At 41.1% G+C, this 20,948-nt stretch overlaps 1 protein-coding gene and 1 pseudogene across 2 annotated transcripts in view; one reads left to right on the top strand and one right to left on the bottom strand.

Moving 5' to 3' along the window:
- Nucleotides 1-20,948, top strand: part of LOC141780667 (3 beta-hydroxysteroid dehydrogenase type 7-like) — a 175,133-nt gene that overhangs the window by 136,140 nt on the left and 18,045 nt on the right. The window lies entirely within an intron of this gene.
- Nucleotides 1,739-20,948, bottom strand: part of LOC141780662 (3 beta-hydroxysteroid dehydrogenase type 7-like) — a 34,564-nt pseudogene continuing 15,354 nt past the window's right edge.

The raw sequence follows: 20,948 nt of genomic DNA, 5'->3' as shown, positions 1-20,948 counted from the left end.
GATATGTATAGCAGACCTATGTATAGCAGACGGTTGCTATCTATAGCAGACCGTTGCTATGTATAGCAGACCGTTGCTATGTATAGCAGACCGTTGCTATGTATAGCAGACCTATGTATAGCAGACGGTTGCTATGTATAGCAGATGCTTGCTATGTATAGCAGACCTATGTATAGCAGACCGTTGCTATGTATAGCAGATGCTTGCTATGTATAGCAGACCTATGTATAGCAGACCGTTGCTATGTATAGCAGATGCTTGCTATGTATAGCAGACCTATGTATAGCAGACGGTTGCTATGTATAGCAGACCGTTGCTATGTATAGCAGACCTATGTATAGCAGACGGTTGCTATCTATAGCAGACCTATGTATAGCAGATGCTTGCTATGTATAGCAGACCTATGTATAGCAGACGGTTGCTATCTATAGCAGGCCGTTGCTATCTATAGCAGGCCGTTGCTATATATAGCAGGCCGTTGCTATCTATAGCAGGCCGTTGCTATGGGCGCAGTTCTGGTATCAGACTCTGGCGGACCGTTTTTGTGTCAAAGAATCCGTTATTCCTAGTCAACACCCTGCCTGCCTGGCCGAACAGTGCCCACTCCGCTGCCCTGGTCCATTTGAACTTCAGCTCTGATGCTCAACTCACCCAGGACCGGCGTGCCACTGTGATCTGTCCGCCTGGAGCCTGGACCGGACAGCCAGCCAGGTGGGTTCCTATCCGTCCGCTCCCCCCGCCACAGCTCCGGTTCAATGACCTCCTCTCCGTGAAGTAAAAACACGATAAAAGAAGCGACACCGGGGAGCAGGAACCTCTGAACGGAGAGAGGACCTGGAGGAGCTAACGATCGGTGAGCTAGCTAGCTGGTTAAGCTACCAGCTAGCTAAGTTAGCTTATTTTATCTGTAAAGTTATTAAATCAATGTAGTGGAGTAAAAAGTACAATATTTCCCTCTGAGATGTAGTGGAGTAAAAGTATCAGAACATGGAAATACTCAAGTAAAGTACAAGTACCTCAAAATTGTACTTAAGTACAGTACTTGAGTAAATGTACTTAGTTACTTTCCACCACTGAGTACATGTTATACTGTTGTGTTTTTCTAAGCATTCTTTACTGCTCCTGTTGGAATAAAATAATGTTGATTATTTGAATAATTAATAACTATAATAATTATTTAACTGAAAAGTAGTCATGTGTTTTTGATACCTTCACTTTTTTTGCATTAAATCATACCGGGATGTGGGCATGGTAAGAAAACATATTCACACTGAAACTAAACCAGGTCTCCAGGCTGTACAAACTTTCATTATGATGTCATAATAAAATACGTAAGTGAGCTCAGTTACGGAAAGAAAAACAGGAAAATGCAGCCTCTCCCTGTGATGTGAATCAAGTGCAAAACAACAACAAGAAAATTAAGAATATATCAAATCATCTTTATTAAAGATTTAAAAAATTTAACAAACTAAACATGATACATTTCATCGACAATATCATAAAAATATTCTTTAAATTATGCAACTTAAAACATTGCTATCAATAATATATATTACTGAAATACAGGTCCATGTGAAGTCCAGTAAATGCTTGTAAATTGTGTTTACATTTGTCATAATTTACATAATTACAAATGCTGATGTTAAATCATAACAAGGCTATTAAAGTATATCCGTCATCTGATTAAATTCTTTGATTGTGTTTTCTTTATGACTAAGCTAAGTGCTAGACAAATGCTAGACAAATATAACAATGAAAAGATCTTTTTATACTGTAATAATTACAGTTTGCTTTTACTGGGGTCATCCAGAGGAAACGTGTCGACCCATTTCTGTGTGCGGGCGCGACACTGGTCCCAGTCGTACAGAGGGCGGTACTGGAAGTGGCGCAGGGCTTTATCTGTGCTGACAGTGAAGGAGGTGCAAGCCAGGGCGAAGGTGTAATTGTTCAGTAAAGGCGTGTAGTTATGAAAGGGGCTCAGTATCCAGCGGAGCACATCATTGAGCATGGCCAGGAACCAGAGCACCGGAAAGGGTATGCAGAATTTTCTGAAGTTAAATGTGGAGAGGAACAGCATGTTGAAGTCGTCGTAGTTCTTGTAGGGTGAGTCGTCGTAGCAGAAGAAAGATTCACCTCCGACTGTCTGCGGGCGCTCTCTCAGGGCTCGGGCTGCGAGTACATGCATCCAGGCCACGTTGCCTAGAAACACAGACAAGTGGGTGAATACCACATCGAATGATTGAAGATGTACTCAAAACATGTACCTTAAAATGTACTCAAGTGCCGAAAAGGAAAAGTAGTTGTTTTACCCTTCACATGTTATTAGGAGCTGAATTCATGGCCTACACCAAATACAGTATGAGGCTGAGAGATAGAACTAAGATATAACTACTTTTAAATAAGAGGAAAAGCAGTCAGTCTGAAGAATGATTTCTGTCACGGCCAAATTATTGATGAATGAACATGTACCTGGTATATATGTAAGTTATCATTTTAGAGAAAAAAAAATCCCACAACGTTTCATGCCATCAACCAAAGTTGAATATTGAAGAAGTAATCCCTTTTAACTATATAAAAATGTGATAAACAACAATAAAAGTATTAATCCTATAACTTTGTTTTTACTATTGAAACAGCATATATTCCTAGTGCAGCTGTATAGACCCCAGTGCTGTAATACTCACACTGGCCGCTGTGACTCACAGCTCTAATGACGTAACGCAAACGAACTTCAAGTCGCATCATAGCTGTGTAGAAAAAGATGCCACCCCAAAAGGCCCAAAAAAGGACATCTCTAACTTAACGGATGGCAGAAGAGGACGAGTTTATGCTGATTTGTAGGCTAGTTTGACGGCGACCAGTAGAAGTGGAGAACGTAAATTTCATGATGACAAGATAAGAAGGATGTGTCCTTTGGTTCAAGTATATACCCATATGATGTTAAGCGAGCGGTCAGTCGTGTTCCGGATCGGCTCGGGTTTGATTGTGTTTTGTCTTCTGATTTTTAAAACACAATAAAACTCTATTTTTCTTGCAACATACTTGTACAGCATCAAGTGATTCATTTGAGTAACCTGTGTTGACTTTCTGACACTATTAGGATTGAACATTGAATAACATTGAGCTGTGATCTCAGCCGTCTAGGCCCAAGGCCTGAGATTTCCAGATTCAACAATATCAAATAATAATCTCCCCTTTAAAGGGACTATTTGTAACTTTCAGAAATGCTTCTTAACAGCGACACCTGTGGCCGTGAAATCAACGAAAGTCAGCGTCGGGCTCGCGCTTGCTCGCTCTCAATATACATATATATTCCTATAGTGGAGGAAATAAGTATTTGATCCCTTGCCGATTTTGTAAGTTTGCCCACTTACGAAGAAAAGAACGGTCTATAATTTTAATGGTAGGTATATTTTAACAGTGAGAGACAGAATATAAAAAAAAAATCCCGAAAATCACATCATATAAAAGTTATAAATTGATTTGTATTTTATTGTGGGAAATAAGTATTTGATCCCCTAGCAACCAACAACAATTCTGTCCCCCACAGACCGGTTAGATTAGTCCTCTCGCTTTAAGAAAGTACTCCGAATCTCAACTCGTGACCTGTATAAAAGACACCTGTCTCAACTCATTACCTGTATAAAAGACACCTGTCCACAATCAGATTCCAACCTCTCCACCATGGGCAAGACCAAAGGGCTGTCTAAGGACGTCAGGGACAAGATTGTAGACCTGCACAAGACTGGAATCGGCCACAAGACCATCAGCAAGCAGCTTTGTGAGAAGTAGACAACTGTTGGTGCCATTATTCGGAAATGGAAGAAACACAAAATGACCATCAATCGCCCTCGGTCTGGGGCTCCACGCAAGATCTCGTCTCGTGGGGTATCGATGATCATGAGAAAGGTGAGGGATCAGCCCAGAACTACACGGGAGGAACTTCTTAATGATCGCAAGACAGCTGGGACCACAATCACCAAGAAAACCATTGGTAACACACTACACCGTAACGGATTAAAATCCTGCAGCGCCCGCAATGTCCCCCTGCTCAAGAAGGAACATGTACAGGCCCGTCTGTTTGCCAATGAACACCTGAATGATTCAGAGAAGGCTTGGGAGAAGGTGATGTGGTCAGATGAGACCAAAATCAAGCTCTCTGGCATCAACTCAACTCGCCGTGTTTGGAGGAAGAGAAATGCTGACTATAACCCCAAGAACACCATCCCCACCGTCAAGCATGGAGGTGGAAACATTATGTTTTGGGGGTGTTTCTCTGCTACGGGGACAGGACGACTTCACCGCATCGAAGGGAGGATGGACGGGGCCATGTACCTTGAAATGTTGGGCGACAACCTCCTTCCCTCAGCCAGGACACTGAAAATGGGACGTGGATGGGTCTTCCAGCACGACAATGACCCAAAACATACGGCCAAGGCAGCAAAGGAGTGGCTCAAGAAGAAGCACATTAAGGTCATGGAGTGACCTAGCCAGTCTCCGGACCTTAATTCCATATCAAATCTGTGGAGGGAGCTGAAGCTTCGAGTTGCCAAGCGACAGCCTCGAAACCTTAAGGATTTAGAGATGATCTGCAAAGAGGAGTGGACCAAAATCCCCCCTGAGATGTGCGCAAACCTGGTGACCAACTACAAGAAACGTCTGACCTCTGTGCTTGCCAACAACGTTTCTCCACCAAGTACTGAGTCATGTTTTGCTAGGGGATCAAATACTTATTTCCCACAATCAAATGCAAATCAATTTTTAACTTTTATATGATGTGATTTTCTGGATTTTTTTTATATTCTGTCTCTCACTGTTAAAATATACCTACCATTAAAATTATAGACCGTTCTTTTCTTTGTAAGTGGGCAAACTTACAAAATCGGCAAGGGATCAAATACTTATTTCCTCCACTGTACCTGAACGAGCATCACTCAAAACAGTGAGGCGACACAAGTCAGCTAAAACCACAATATCACTCTATATTTCAGCTGCTTGGCAGTAATGTTAGCTGACCAGACGAAGGTCTCTCCATGAACATGATTTAGATCTGATCCTAGTGTTGGCTTTTGTGCAGGCTGAGGCAGCGGGGCTCTCCAGCGTGTGAGAGAGCAGAGGAGACACCGGCACCCGGTCGGTAACGAGAAGACAACGTAAATCTCTGTAGAGCTCCGTCACTTCACAAGACACGGAAAACCTCTGTTGGTCTGGAGGAGCTGCAGCAGTTATTTCTGCACAAACGTCCCCTGTACATTCACTAGATATTCTCAGAGCTAAACTAACTCTTCTGCAGTGTGGAGTGAGCGCGCGTTCACGTCTAGAGGTGGAGCGAGCTGAGCTGTCTGAGTGAAGGCGAGCAGGCAGAGGAGGAGGGTACAGCAGCTACACGCGAACGCGCATATGCGAGCGCGCATGTGTGACGACCCGCTACATTTATGCGCGTACAAAGTTACAAATAGTCCCTTTAACTAGTGAAATAAACAAATAATATTTCCCTATACATCAAAAATGTACGTAAGTAAAACACTTGAGTAAATGTGCGTAGTTGCTTCACAGCTGTGACCACAGATATCTACAGTGTCTAATAATAGTGAACATGCATCCTCAATAGCTAAGATTTATCAACTTCTTATGTTCCAGTTGTGTAACATCAGCATCTGTTAGGGTGCTGTTACTCATGCTCACATGCACTATTGCTAATTTGGTCATGAACAACAGCCGATGAACTGTGAGTGAATAACAAAAACACATCAGCACTGAAACCAGCATGTTGAGACTTGTTTAAAAATGTCATCATCACATTTATTCAATGATGTGCTCATACTGCTGTATATATTTACGTTGTGCTGATACTCTTAATAAGGTATTGTTATCACCATGGACAGATTGCCCAACTGGGCACAGGCCCAGGGACTTAACAGGTACAGGTGCCCAACAGATTAGGGGGCCGCTGGGGCCAGTGCGTCTGTTTGAAGTTACAGCTAACATTTATTGTTGGGAAGTCACAAAGAGAGACGAAACTACCAAAAAGAGATGCAAAACTACCACAGAGATAAAAAACTACCACAGAGAGAGGGAATACTACCAAATAGAGACACAAAACCCCAAAAATAAATACAAAATTATCACAAAGAGACACAAAACTACAACAGAGATGAAAAAGAGAGACGTAAAATTACCAAAAAGGGACGTAAAACTACCAAAAACAGATGGAAAACTACAACAGAGATGCAAAACTACCAAAGAGAGATGCAAAACTATCACAGAGACGCAAAACGACCACAGAGAGAGGGTAAACTATCAAAGAGAGACAGAAAACTACCACAGAGATGCAAAACTACCAAAAAGAGACACAAAACTACTACAGAGATGGGAAAACTACCAAAAAGGGATACAAAACTATCCCACAGAGATGAAAAACTACCAAAGAGAGACAGGAAACTACCAAAAAGAGATGCAAAACTAACAAAGAGACAAAAAACTACCACAGATATGAAAAACTACCAAAGAGAGATGGAACCCTACCAAAAAGGGACGCCAAACAACCACAACATTTCTTGTTGGGAAGTCATAAAGAGACACAAAACTACCAAAAAGAGATGCAAAACTAACACAGAGAAAGGGAATACTACCAAAAAGAGACATAAAACTACCAAAAAAGAAATGCAAAATTATCACAGATATGTAAAACTACCAAAAACAGACACAAAACTACCACAGAGTTGCAAAACTACCAAAAAGAAATGCAAAAGTATCACAGACGTGAAACTACCAAAAAGAGACACAAAACTACCAGAGACGCAAAACTACCAAAGAGAGATGTAAAACTACCATAAAGAGATGCAAAACTACCACAGAGATGCAAAACTACCAAAGAGAGTCGCAAAACTACCATAAAGAGATGCAAAACTACCAAAGAGATGAAAAACTACAAAGGAGACGAAAAACTACCAAAAAGGGAGGCCAAGCAACCAGTGACACAAAACTACCACAGAGACGCAAAACTACCAAAGAGAGACGGAAAACTACCAAATAGAGACAAAAAAGTACCACTAAGATGCAAAACTACCAAAGTGAGATGCAAAACTAAGAAAAAGAAATCCAAAACTAACAAAGAGCCGTAAACCTAACAGACGAAAAACGACCAAAGAGACACAAAAGGACCACGAAAAGACGCAAAACTACCAAAGAAATGCAAAACTACCAAAAAGGGATGCAAATCTACAGCAGAGATGCAAAACTACCGCAGAGATGCAAAAACAACCAAAAAGAGACACAAAACTACCACAGAGACATACAACTACCACAAAAAAACACAAAACAACCAAAAGAGACGCAAAACAGGGGCCCATTGTCTCATAATCTGTCCATTAACATCACAACCAAGACATATGGATTAGATTATCCCTATTGCTCATGTTCATCGTGTTGTACAATTTGTGTTTTTAGCTCATTGGCTAGCAGCTGTTTAGAGAATCAGAGTTTTTTTATTATTATTGTCTGGACTGGCAAAACAGTAGAATACTGTAAAATGTCTACACTGTACTGTAAAATCTACATCACTTCCTGTGAAATGCAAAGGAAGTGCATAACAACTGTACTTCTGCTTTCTGGAGTGAACATAAGTCATGCTAGGCTTTTAACTGGTTCTCCTTTGCACTTTAGCTTAGTTGCCTTTGCTTTCAGAGTTAAAAAATACACCAGAGGTTTGTTAGTGTTGCTTTACTGAGGTCTTCATATTCCCAGAAAACATAGGCCATCGACTAAAGCCCTCCACCCTCTCCGGTCTTTTGTTTTGGTTAACTGTGACGTGTCTTTAAAGTTGTGATTATGACTCACACAAACTGTAATTTTACCTGCATAGACCCGTCCATGTTCAGAGTCTTCTGGGACCCCCCCGATGATCCAGCCTCCTGTTTTTTTACCAAACTTGTAGAAGTCTTTAATTAGCTGGTGGCCCTCACCGTAGATCCCCGTCGGCCTCAGAGAACACGTGTATAAACACTTTCCACCTTTCACCTGGACAGGAGACAAAACCAGGATTCAGTTTTGGGAAATCAGACGGGAGGCATACGAATATAAAAATATAAACCCAGAGCGGTCAAAGGGTAGAAGTTTATGGATTTTGATGGTAAACAGCAGGAGTGACACCAAAGCAAAGCCACAAGGGGATGGTCCAGCATTGTGTGGCAAAGTTGCTCAAGAAATTCCCTCATAATGTTTTTTTCAGGCTCTCCAGCCTCAGATTGTGTTACCCAGTCTTAACCCTTGTGCCTCACTTTAAAAAAGCTGCTCCGATGAGGAGAAGACAAAAATGTCAATGATTAGCAACAACATTGATTGTGATGCATTTTTATTTTGTGCAAGAAAACCAAGAAAATAGCATGTATTTGCCCCAGAGATCAAACATGAGAAAATGGCTCAATCTGGTGAAATATTGTAAAAAAAAAAAAAATGTTGAGGCTCTAGATTGAAAGCCTGATATAATAGAATTAGGGCTGTCAAAGTTAGCGCGATAATAATGCATTAACACAAATTCGTTTTAAAGCCACAAAATTTCTTTAACACATTAACGCAATTGATATTTTGGAGGTTGTAGTGGGCTCAGTCCATTGGTACCAAACATGTCAGTCTAGCTTGTCACGAAGGACGATAAATAACGCTCCAGATTCACACTAAATTGTGGCCAGGAAAAACTGGAATGACTATTTTCAAAGGGGTCCCTTGACCTCTGACCTCCAGATATGTGAATGAAAATTGGTTCTATGGGTACCCACGAGTCTCCCCTTTACAGACATGCCCACTTTATGATAATCACGTGCAGTTTGGGGCAAGTCGTAGTCAAGTCAGTACACTGACACACTGACAGCTGTTGTTGCCCAATGGGCTTGAGTTTGCCATGTTATGATTTGAGCATATTTTTTTATGCTAAATGCAGTACCTGTGAGGGTTTCTAGACAATATTTGTCATTGTTTTCTGTTGTTAATTTATTTCCAATAATAAATATATATATACATATGCATAAAGCAGCATATTTGCCCACTCTCATGTTGACAAGAGTATCAAATACTTGACAAATCTCCCTTTAAGGTCAATTTGAACGGATACAATTGTGTGATTAATTTGCGATTAATCACGATTAACTATGGACGATCATGTGATTAATCACGATTAAATATTTTAATTGATTGACAGCTTTATTGGAAAATTACATTGTATGTAATGATGTCTCTTTATGCAACAGTGGAAAGTTACTGTCTGTGTGCTCTTCGTCTCATGTAGTGGGAAAGTACTGAATGTTGACTTTTACTTGGACACTGTCTGAGTAAAACAACTCCTTATCTGTGCAAAACAACTCCTTTTCTCACAGTCCCTGTTGTAGATTTCTATATAGTCACATTGTAATAATCTTCTGCAGACTTTGTGTGGCTCTGTATAACCAGTGCCTCTTCTTGCAAGAATAAAATACAACAAAGACATTTCATTTGTTTGGGATCTTGATTTCAACGTTCATTAGGACTCATCTTGGAATATTGACAGAATTTCCATTACACAGCCCATCGATAATATTTCGTCTCTTTTTTGTCAATGAAATTAAAGAGAGATTTTGGTAAAGTTTTTACTTTTTAAACTACGTTTTAGTCGATTGACAGCCTTAAAAAGAATGCATGCTTTTATGCTGTAATGGCTGTGGGGTTTCAATGGGGACACTTTTTTGTCCTTAAGGGTCTGAGTGTACTTTGGCTACACAGTTTGTATTGGAACCAGTGTAAAGTGTTCCCTTTGTATGTCCTTTGGCACCCCCTAGTGGCGTCTGCAAATAGCTGTACTGAAGAGGAAGTGAGGTCATTGTAAACAAAGAATAACAGGAAGTGGTGTTCAAGAAGCTCCTTTTTGCTCAGGGAATCATCTGTGTACAATCTTCTTAATCCTGTGCTATAAATCCACAAAACCGGCTTCATCTGTAAGTTATTCACTAATCACAGTTATGTGAACATGTTTATGTCACCATTTCTTAGGTTGAGTACAGTATTTTGATAGTTAGTTTGTTTTCAACTACATAGAGATTTATTGATGTTTAAAGCATTGGTTCTTGTGTAAATATACTTTTATGCACCTGTTAGTTATGCTAGTGATTTTTTCTCTATTGATATATTATTTAGTACTTACAAGCACATTTATCTGATGTTTGTATTTTGTGCTCTTTTTCAGTTTTACAAAATTACATATTTTCCTCCATTAAATCCTGCCAAATACAACAACTCGTCTGTTCCTTGGAGAATGCAATGCTGGAGAATATATTGTTGAGCTGGCTGTATAGCTGAAAAACACGTTGCCTGCAACAACTTTGAGTGAGGACAGCATAGTAAAAAGATGACCACCTAATGTGGGATTTTAAGAAGGATTTCAAGATAGACAAGCTACACTGCACTTCATCGCCATGGAAACCACAGTCAAGTCAGTAGAGGATCCAGATGAAGACAAAGTGAAAGGCTCACAAGATGGTACTGAATCAAGTACAGTCTTCTCTCACCATCGCTCCAGAAAATCACGCTCTTCACGCTCATCAACAAGCTCTAGAGTCAGCTTAGAAGCAGCAAGAGCCCGTGCCAAAGCAGAGGCAGCCAAAACTAGGCTGGCCTTCACAGAAAAGGAGAGTGAACTCAAAATTGAGAAAGCCAAGCTGGAAGCCAGAATTGATTACATCAACCAACAACGAGAAGCGGAAGCTGCTCATGCAGAAGCTGTAGTGCTAGAGACAGCAGCAGCAGATATGGATGGCTCAGACCACATTCAAAATATTAAGTTCTTGCCCCTTCAAGAGAGCGCATTAAAAAGAACTGAGGACTATGTCACCCACCATGCCCTGCATCAGTTTCCACAGGCACCTAAGGAAGAAAAGGACGTTCACTACCCCCCACCTCCAGCACTCACACCTCAGCAAGATTACACTGCTCAAAGTGAGGTCCAATCACAGATCATCAATAGGAGACCGATGTACCAACAGAGGGAAACACCGCAGTTTCACACAGATTTACTACAGCAGAGATCACACAGTGCTCTCCCCTACAAGCCATCACACTCAGCCAATACAAATCAAGCCAACACTACAACAGCTGATCTTGCCAGACTTCTTGCTAAGAACCAGCTGGTGTCCTCAGGATTGACAAAGTTTGATGACCTACCCGAACACTACCAAGCCTGGAGGGAGACCTTCATCAACACAATTGAATATCTTGAGCTATCAGCAAGTGAAGAAATGGATTTGTTGATCAAATGGCTGGGTAAGGGTACAAGTGAGCAGGCACTCAGAATTAGATCTGTAAATGTCAGACAACCCTCCCTTGGTCTTAAAACGATTTGGGAGAGATTGAACAAAACATATGGATCTCCAGAAGTAATAGAGAGAGCTCTATTTAGTAAAATAGAGAACTTCCCCAAGATCCAAAACAGAGACAATCAAACACTTCAAGAGCTGGCAGACCTATTAATAGAACTGGATGTTGCCAAAAACGATGGGTACTTACCAGGGCTAGCTTATCTTGACACAGCAAGAGGAGTGCAGCCCATTGTAGAGAAGCTGCTTTTGTATCTCCAAGACAAATGGATGTCTCAAGGGTGCAAATACAAGCGAGAACATGGTGTGGCCTTTCCTCCTTTCTACTTCTTTAAAGAGTTCATCTGCAGGGAAGCTGAAGAGAAAAATGATCCCAGCTTTAACCTGCCCAGTCTCTCTACAACCTCCTACAAGAAAGAGAAGTTTGGTCAAATGAAACCTGTCTCTGTACATAAAACAAGCGTATCATCATCAGATACAGCGTCCAAAATAGAAAATCCTGACAGACTGTGCCCAATGCATAACAAACCTCACTCACTGAAGAAATGCAGAGGGTTCAGGAAAATGAGCTTTGATGAGAGAAAGAAATTCCTAAAAGAGAACAATATATGCTTTCGCTGCTGTGCTTCTACTGTTCACCAAGCAAAATACTGTGAAATCCCCATCAAATGTACGGAGTGTGACAGCGATAGACATCTTGCTGCTCTTCACCGTGGTCCTGCTCCGCTGTCACAGCCAGGTTTTTTCCCTGCATCAGATAATGGCGGGGAGAGAGAGGACACAGGGCAGCCAGATGTCACATCGAGGTGTACCGAGGTATGTGGTGAGGACTTCAAAGGCAAATCTTGCTCAAAGATCTGCCTCGTGAACGTGTACCCCAATGGTCATCGTAAATTACAGAGAAAAATGTATGCCATTTTGGATGAACAGAGCAACGTGTCATTGGCTAGATCAGAGTTTTTTGACATGTTCAGCATCAAGGGAGCTGCAGTGCCATACACACTCAAAACCTGTGCAGGGATGGTGGAAACAGCTGGCAGGAAAGCCCATGGATTCACAGTAGAATCTACAGATGGAAAAATTAACATGCCATTACCTATACTCACCGAGTGTAATGAAATCCCAAACAATAGATCAGAGATCCCGACGCCTGAAGCCGCGTACCACCACCATCACCTAAGACAGGTAGCGAGTGAAATCCCAAATCTCGATCCAGCAGCCGACATCCTGCTGCTTTTGGGAAGAGACATTATTAGGGCCCATAAGGTTCGTAAGCAACACAATGGCCCTCACTATGCACCATATGCACAAAAGCTAGACCTCGGCTGGGTCATCATAGGGGATGTATGCATAGGAGGTGTTCACAAGACAAACACAGTGAGTGCCATGAAGACCTGCATCCTTGACAATGGAAGACCAACTTGCCTTACTCCGTGTGAGAATCAGATACGAGTGAAAGAAATCTATAGTATCGAAGGTAATAGCAAGAATCCTCTCCTACACAAACCCACACAAAGTGCATCGTTGGTATCAAACAAGGATAATCTGGGAAAAATGGTTTTCTGTACAACAGAGAATGACAACCTGCTGGCCCACTCCATTGAGGATCTAACCTTCCTTCAGATCATGGAACGGGAGATCTTCCAAGATGACACCAATAGGTGGGTTGCTCCTCTCCCTTTTCGCCACCCACGGAGACGTCTCCCTAACAACAGAGACTATGCTCACAGCCGTCTGATGTCACTGCGACGGATGTTAGTGAAGAAGCCTGGAATGAAAGTGCAATTCACAGAGTTCATCCAAAAAATGCTTGACAATAAGCATGCCGAGCTTGCACCGCCACTCAAAGAAGGAGACATAGTTCTCATGAAGGACAGTCAGACAAAAAGAAATCAGTGGCCAATGGGAATAATTGTGAAGGTTATTCCCAGTAAAGATGGACTGGTAAGAAAGGTGGAAGTCAAAGTGACAGGAAATCAGACAGTCAAGATATTCTCCAGACCCATTTCTGAGGTGGTGCTGCTTTTCTCCCAGGAGGACAAGGAAACCTCGACAGGTTCTCCTGACTCACCAGCCTCTTCAGCATGAAGGTCAATAACAGAGCAGCTGAGTCAGGTGACATCATGGGAACATCGTGTCACACAGTCCACAGATTAAAACCAGAGATAGGAAACTGTCGCTGAGCGATAGCCTGGTGAACTCACTGTGAGACTGCAGTCATAACTTTGGGGACGTGGCAGCTTTCTCCTGTACAGACTCGGATTAGAAAAGACTGTGGGTTAATATGTTTAAAGTGGCATATTTCTAAAAATGCCAGGCGGGGAGTGTATTGGAACCAGTGTAAAGTGTTCCCTTTGTATGTCCTTTGGCACCCCCTAGTGGCGTCTGCAAATAGCTGTACTGAAGAGGAAGTGAGGTCATTGTAAACAAAGAATAACAGGAAGTGGTGTTCAAGAAGCTCCTTTTTGCTCAGGGAATCATCTGTGTACAATCTTCTTAATCCTGTGCTATAAATCCACAAAACCGGCTTCATCTGTAAGTTATTCACTAATCACAGTTATGTGAACATGTTTATGTCACCATTTCTTAGGTTGAGTACAGTATTTTGATAGTTAGTTTGTTTTCAACTACATAGAGATTTATTGATGTTTAAAACATTGGTTCTTGTGTAAATATACTTTTATGCACCTGTTAGTTATGCTAGTGATCTTTTCTCTATTGATATATTATTTAGTACTTACAAGCACATTTATCTGATGTTTGTATTTTGTGCTCTTTTTCAGTTTTACAAAATTACATATTTTCCTCCATTAAATCCTGCCAAATACAACAACTCGTCTGTTCCTTGGAGAATGCAATGCTGGAGAATATATTGTTGAGCTGGCTGTATAGCTGAAAAACACGTTGCCTGCAACAACTTTGAGTGAGGACAGCATACAGTTTATTATATACGTATTATAGGGGCTGAGGTTGAACTTCCACAATTAAAAAAAAAAAAAAAAAACGTCACACCCTTGCCAAATTTATACCACATGCATAAACACAGCCAAAATTTAAAATAATAAAAAAAATGTCTCTAGTGAGATACAAGGGTTAAGTTAAGATATAATACAGTATAAAACTGATATTCAGCATTACAGTAATAAACATTAATAAATGTATCTGGATTCCAATAACCTTTTTTCTATTCTGCATCTGCAGCTTTGTGTTTTTCTCAGTGTGTACAGATAAAATGTGCTTTTAATAACTCTGCCAATAAAACCACCACACTGTTGAACATAAAGTACCTTGGTGCTGTTAGCTTCCAGCACGATTTTCTCAGCCTTTGTCTTGCTCTTGGGATAGGCCATAGTGTGTTTCACTTTGTAAGGTGTGTCTTCGTTGCCCCTGTAGAGAAAGAGTTAAACAGTCAGAGGAGGAGAAAGTAAGTGGGTGGTGTTTTCTTGACCTTGCCATGTGTATGAGAGGAATGTGTTTAAATGCAACTTGCGTTTTTTAAGGTTGTAGCGGGCTCAGTCTAGAGTGAAGATACTGGCATCATATAAAACTAGAAAACCTAAGGAATCCATTGGTACAATGGTTAGAGTGGTTATCCTTCAACCACAAGGTCGGTGGTTTGATCTCCGACTCCTACTTTCTGCATGTTGACGTTTCCTTGAGCCAGACAATTAACCCCAAATTGCACTTTACAGCAGCTCACTGCTCCTTAGGATGCAGAGGTCAAATTTAATGTATGCACCTGTATGTGACAAATCTAATAAAGGGTTGAGGTTAAAGAAAGGTTAAAACATGTTGCTCACTGTACGGCATGTCTGACATACCAGACGGTCTCATGCAAAACATTACGGAGGGACAGTGTGACAGTAAGATAGTGAGTGAGTCTTTAAACGCCTCTTGATTATACCAGCAGGGTGCTGGATAATGTGTGTTGTGTACTTTTGTCTCCAACCAATCATATCTATTCTGAACAGGCTTTCCATGATTGCATTCAAGAAAGTGACCACAGAAACGTAACTGAGCCAAAGCATTTCTAAAAACAAGAGTGAAAGTGCAACCATGTGTACTCTGTGAGGAAAACAAACAAGTAAAACCAGAATGATATTTTTTTGAGCTTCACCTGATGAAGGCGTCTCCATCGACGTTGGGGCCAATCACCTCCATGCTGCTGGTGTAGAGCAGGCACTGGATGCCACACTCCACACAGGCCTTGATCACGTTCTCCGTCCCTGAGGAGAGAAAACGTTGTCATTAGAGAGATGGAGGATGCTGGGGTTGGATGGATCAGATTGAATTTTATTGGGTAATCCTCCACAGCCACACAAACACGGAAAACACGGACAACTCCCAGACCGGACAACACCGTAGTAGCAACCTGTCAATCACAAGGGAGCCACGCCCTAAAGCATACCCTGCTTTATGGTCTATCTGACTTTAAATGGGACCATAATGTACTAAATGAACATCATGCTGTATTAAAGAAGACTTGAAACTAGCGATTGAGACCATAAACTCATGTTTACAATGTTTACTGAGGTAATAAATCAAGTGAGAAGTAAAGTCATTTTCTCATAGACTTCTATACAATCAGACTTCTTTTTGCAACCAGAGGAGTCGCCCCCTGCTGGTTTGTTGAAGAATGCAAGTTTAAGGCACTTCAGCATTGACTTCACTTTTCAGACCTGGAGGTTGCCCACTGGGGGAACCAATGGGGGCTGAAAGCCACAGACAATCTGGGGAAGTCAGAAAGTATTGAGAGAAGGACTAACAAATTATTGTTTACAGAAAAATATAAATATATGACATCAGCAGCGTTATCCTTAAAATGTATTCCAATAGCTGTAAACTAAACAATCTAAATACAGTGATAAGGTGGAAAATCTTGCTGCATTCAAGTGCTCCTTGGACACGCATACTTCCCAATGTGTACAACCAAAGTGGTGCAGAGCTACATTGAGATGTAGCAGCAGAGGGAAGGAGGTTATCTATTCTATTTGGCTGCTACCTGTTATTTTGATAAAATGTAGTATAAAGACTGCCAAATATTAGCAAAATATTGTGATACTGTTTTCAGCAAATGATTGACTACACTCAGATCAGATCATCAGATTTTAACAGACCGTACTCAGTGGCTTATAAAGCTGAAAGTCCGTACTTGACTTTTCATTCTAGGAACAATTGATTTGTAGCGAGCCCGAGTACGGCACACAGTGTTCCCGTTAATCAAATAAAGTGGACTTTCTGGATCAAGTGTCCTCGGATCTAGGCCCAGGTCCCTGATAAGAAAGCCTCCATACTGAGTAAAAGTTACACTATTGGTCGTTGAGTGTTGGAGTTTCCCAATTGGCCGTTGTTGTGCATTTATATTGCAGACAATGATTTTATTTTTTCAATTTTGCCTGAACTTAATTTGTAAGAGCTGTCTTTGGGATTCTGAATGGCTAATATACTACATTAAACAATATCTTTTATCCTAAATAGATTCAGTATTATGGCCTATAGGCAGGCAATTACAATCTGTCACTTCCTGTTTTGCCGTTTTTGGTTTGTGGTTTGTTTTGAAGCTGGGAGGAGAGGTTGAAGAGTCTTACTAACGGTAAATGAGGAGTTGTTTTAGTTGATAATGTAAGTTTTGTTTGGAAAGGTTAAAGCCTTTAGCAGAACTATTTATGGACTTGTCTCAATTGTCTTTCATTCTAATCGCAAGGTAACATTATGGACTTTTACTTTACGATGATAATGCAGAGAAATCACTGGGATTTTGCAAAATTACAAGCTTGACCTGAACTGCTGAAGTGCAAATCTCCTTTCTCTGACTGGATTACTTCAACCTACCTCATCAAGACATGGATTATTTTTTATTTGCTTTACTGAAAGGACATTGTGTAAAGGCATGAGGTAAGCTGACAACAAGTGATGTTCATATATGACGACTGATTGACACACACACACACACACACACACACACACACACACACACTCTCAGACAGTTCAACACAAGTGACGCACCATTTCATATGTTGTGGGTCCTGTTTTGTGCTAAAAGCTGCTTGTGGATTATATATCATTTAGTTTTTCCTCTTTCTTTTTTTGGTGTACTCATGAGTTTTATTCTTGTCAGGCTGAAAAGCCCCTCAAGCAGCATTTATGCCATCATGTGACACCTAAACTCCCCACTGAACACCAAACTAATAGGGTTAAGCAGTTGACAGCAGGATGACCAACCATGCATAGTAAGGAACCATTCATTTACAAAAGGAAACATTCATTTACAAAATATGTAATGAAAACTAGTCCTTAATCCAGGTTGGACTATCTGCCACTACAGAAATGGGCAACCCGACTGGCTAACAATGGCCATATTGTCTCAATATTCAGCACAATTTAATTAAGGCCAACATTTTTTAACCCATGGGTGAAGTCACGTCCTTTAAAATCATCCAGAACAGGAGAAGGCGTGGGTTTCCTCTGTTTTCTGGTTTCCCGCAGTAAAACATTCATAAAACTGAATCAGTCATTGATTTTTCCTCCCCATCCCTTTTCCTTGCCATCATTCAGACCCTTGAAGTCTCACCTGAGACGTTGACAGAGACGATGAGGCTCTCTGGGACTTTGTGCCAAACGTCCACTAAGCTGGCTGTGTGGATGACGACATCGGTGCCACAGGATGCCTCCAACACGCTTCTGTAGTCTGTGATGTCCCCCTGAATGACCACCACCTTTGTTCGCTCTGAGGGAGAAACAGGCAGACATTTTGGGTGCTTTCACATTAGGGACCCGGGCCCGGATCCGAGTACACTTGTCCCCAAAGTCCAGTTCGAATGATTAGTGTGAACGCTCCATACGGTACCGTACGAGTCCACTTAAAAAGGTAGTCTGGAGTACGGTTCATGTGTACTTGGGCATGGTTTTCATCAGGTGTGAAAGCCAACCGTACCGAAACACGAAGGTGGACTGCTATTTAACGTGAGTAACTTTAGCAGTCAGCGAGTAGTTTTGAAACGCCGCCGGTCTCCACTGGAATCTGTATATGCTCGCAGCATGCACCTATCTGATCCTCTGAACTGCACGGCAGTTCAGATTATCTAGATCATCTTTCCTCCTCCTCCTTTTGTCATTGTAAACATAATTTTATTTCAATTGAGAAACAATTATAGATTTAATTCGATGGTGCAGGAGGAGAAATTTGTCAGTATATTTTGGGATACCAGGAATTTCCTCAAGAGTATGAGGTGAAACAGACTCTGCCATGCCTTTCTCACACCTTTTATTTTATACATTTTATTTAACCTTTATTTAACCATGACAAGCCATTAAGAACAAATTCTTATTTACAATGGCGGCCTGGCAAAAGGCAAAGCCTCTTGAGGGAAGGGGGTAGGGTCTATGTAAGGCATAATGTACAGCGAGCTCTGTCGGGGTTTATTTCACAACAATGACCCGCTAGCTGTACATTATCCTGTTTATTACACGGCTACTTACTTAAGGAATCAATAACTTGACACAAAAGCAGTCCACCAGAGTCTGATATCAGAACTGTGCCCATAGTAACGGTCTGTTATACATAGAAACAGTCTGCTATAAAGAAATAACAGACCGTAGAACGCCGTGATCCCCAATCCGCGTCAGGGTGTGGCATTGCCCTGTCAGGGTTTATTTCACAACAGTGACCGGCTCGCTGTATATTATCCCGCTTATTACACAGCTACTTACTTAAGGAATCAATAATTTCACACAAAACGGACCGCCAGAGTCCCACATCAGAACTGCTCCTATAGCAAAGGTCTGTTATACATAGCAACGGTCTGCTATAAATAAATAACAGACCACAGAAGGCTGTGACTGACCAATCAGAATTGAGTATTCAACAAAGCCATGTAATAAAAAGAAATGTCCTAAGTTAAAGAGCAGCACACAGCCAAACACTTCTGGCATACCATCACAACAAGCATTAGGCTACATATGACAACAAGCATTACATAACAGACAGATAAGCACACTAACATTTGGCAGTAGCAAACAACAGCATCGACAGCACAACAACAGAACAAGAGTAGCATAAACACGCAGTAAGTCAGTATGCAGCGCCCAGGTCTGCTAAACTCTGAGCACAATGGAAATATAAATTGTAAATCAACCAGGACTGACATCTTAAGGATTGCCACTTTAATTAATGTAGTGGTGAAACAAATCTTAGCCAGAAACTCAAAGCACAATTCTATTGTTTTTACGCAAATATAAATTGTAAATCAACCCTGAAATCTTAAGGATTACCACTTTTAACAGTTTTCTTCATCTCCTTGTATTTTTATATCTGGTATATTTGTATTGTACTTTGCACTATCTATCTATCTATCTATCTATCTATCTATCTATCTATCTATCTATCTATCTATCTATCTATCTATCTATCTATCTATCTATCCATCCATCCATCCATCTATCTATCTATCCATCCATCTATCATCTATCTATCCATCTATCCATCCATCCATCCATCTATCTATCATCTATCTATCCATCTATCCATCCATCCGTGAGGGCCAGCACCTAGGCAGGGAGCACCGCCCCTTGTAGGTGTGGTTGAGTGGAGCTTCCTGCCTTCATAAGGTCAGGTGTGGGTGATTAGAGTCTCTTTGTCTGACTCCTGGTAGATGTGTGGCAGGTCAACACTGTTTGTCCAGATTTGTAGTGCAGCTGTGTCCTGAGCCGTCCAGAGTGATGCTCTGTTACCCCATACTGAAAAGGGAAAGATTCAGCCTTTTGCCCCTCCCCCGGTTGAGCCACAGCAGAGCCAGTGAAGTAGGGCCCTGAGGAGAATGATTGAAGCTAGACTGCTGCTTTGCCTGGGTGTATTTAACACTGAAGCCTGATTTGACTACTGATAGTTTTAAATGGACTAAAAGAGAGACTGTGTCCAGCCACCCATTTGTTGATTTGGACACATCCAAGTCAGACTGTTGCATTGTTGTGGTGATTACTTGAAATACTTTTTAACCTTGTGATCCAGAACCAACTGATTAACATTACTTTGTATTTGTTTTTGTTCTTCCAGGCCGTGGGAGACCTGCGGGGAGTAGGCTAGTCGTGGTATTTCCCTTTTCACATGCCGTTTGGTAGGCCCAAAAGGGTGATAGTAACTTTTTACAGTTTCATACTTGTGATGGTGTGCCATGTAAAGAAATAGTTCATAGTGTGCTTACATGGTAAGTTTAAAGAGGGGTCATAATTAGAATCTCCCCGCAGACAGTACCCTGCCTTAGTATTTGGCATTTTTTTGTATTCTTTTGGGGTTTTAGTTTAAAAAGGGAGGACAGGTTGGAGTTTTTATGGGAAAACTGTTTTTAACTATTATTGTTGAATAAATATTAACTTTTGATTGTTCTCTCCTTTTTTAGGATATCAATTTCCAATCATGTTTTACCTTTTAATTAAATACATTTGGTAATGTGAAACTGAATGCATGTTTCCCGCTCTTGAATCTGTGAATTTATTGGTGTCAACACTAAGTAATTGAGGCCTATTGCCTGTGGGTCTCTGAAGTAGCATTGCATTGGCCATTCTGTATACCGTGTTGGGTTACACATCCATCCATCCATCCATCTATAATTA

The sequence above is a fragment of the Sebastes fasciatus genome, chromosome 13 (genome assembly GCF_043250625.1).
Source record: "Sebastes fasciatus isolate fSebFas1 chromosome 13, fSebFas1.pri, whole genome shotgun sequence".
In the NCBI taxonomy this organism is placed as follows: Eukaryota; Metazoa; Chordata; class Actinopteri; order Perciformes; family Sebastidae; genus Sebastes; species Sebastes fasciatus.
This window is presented reverse-complemented; position numbering and strand designations above follow the sequence as displayed.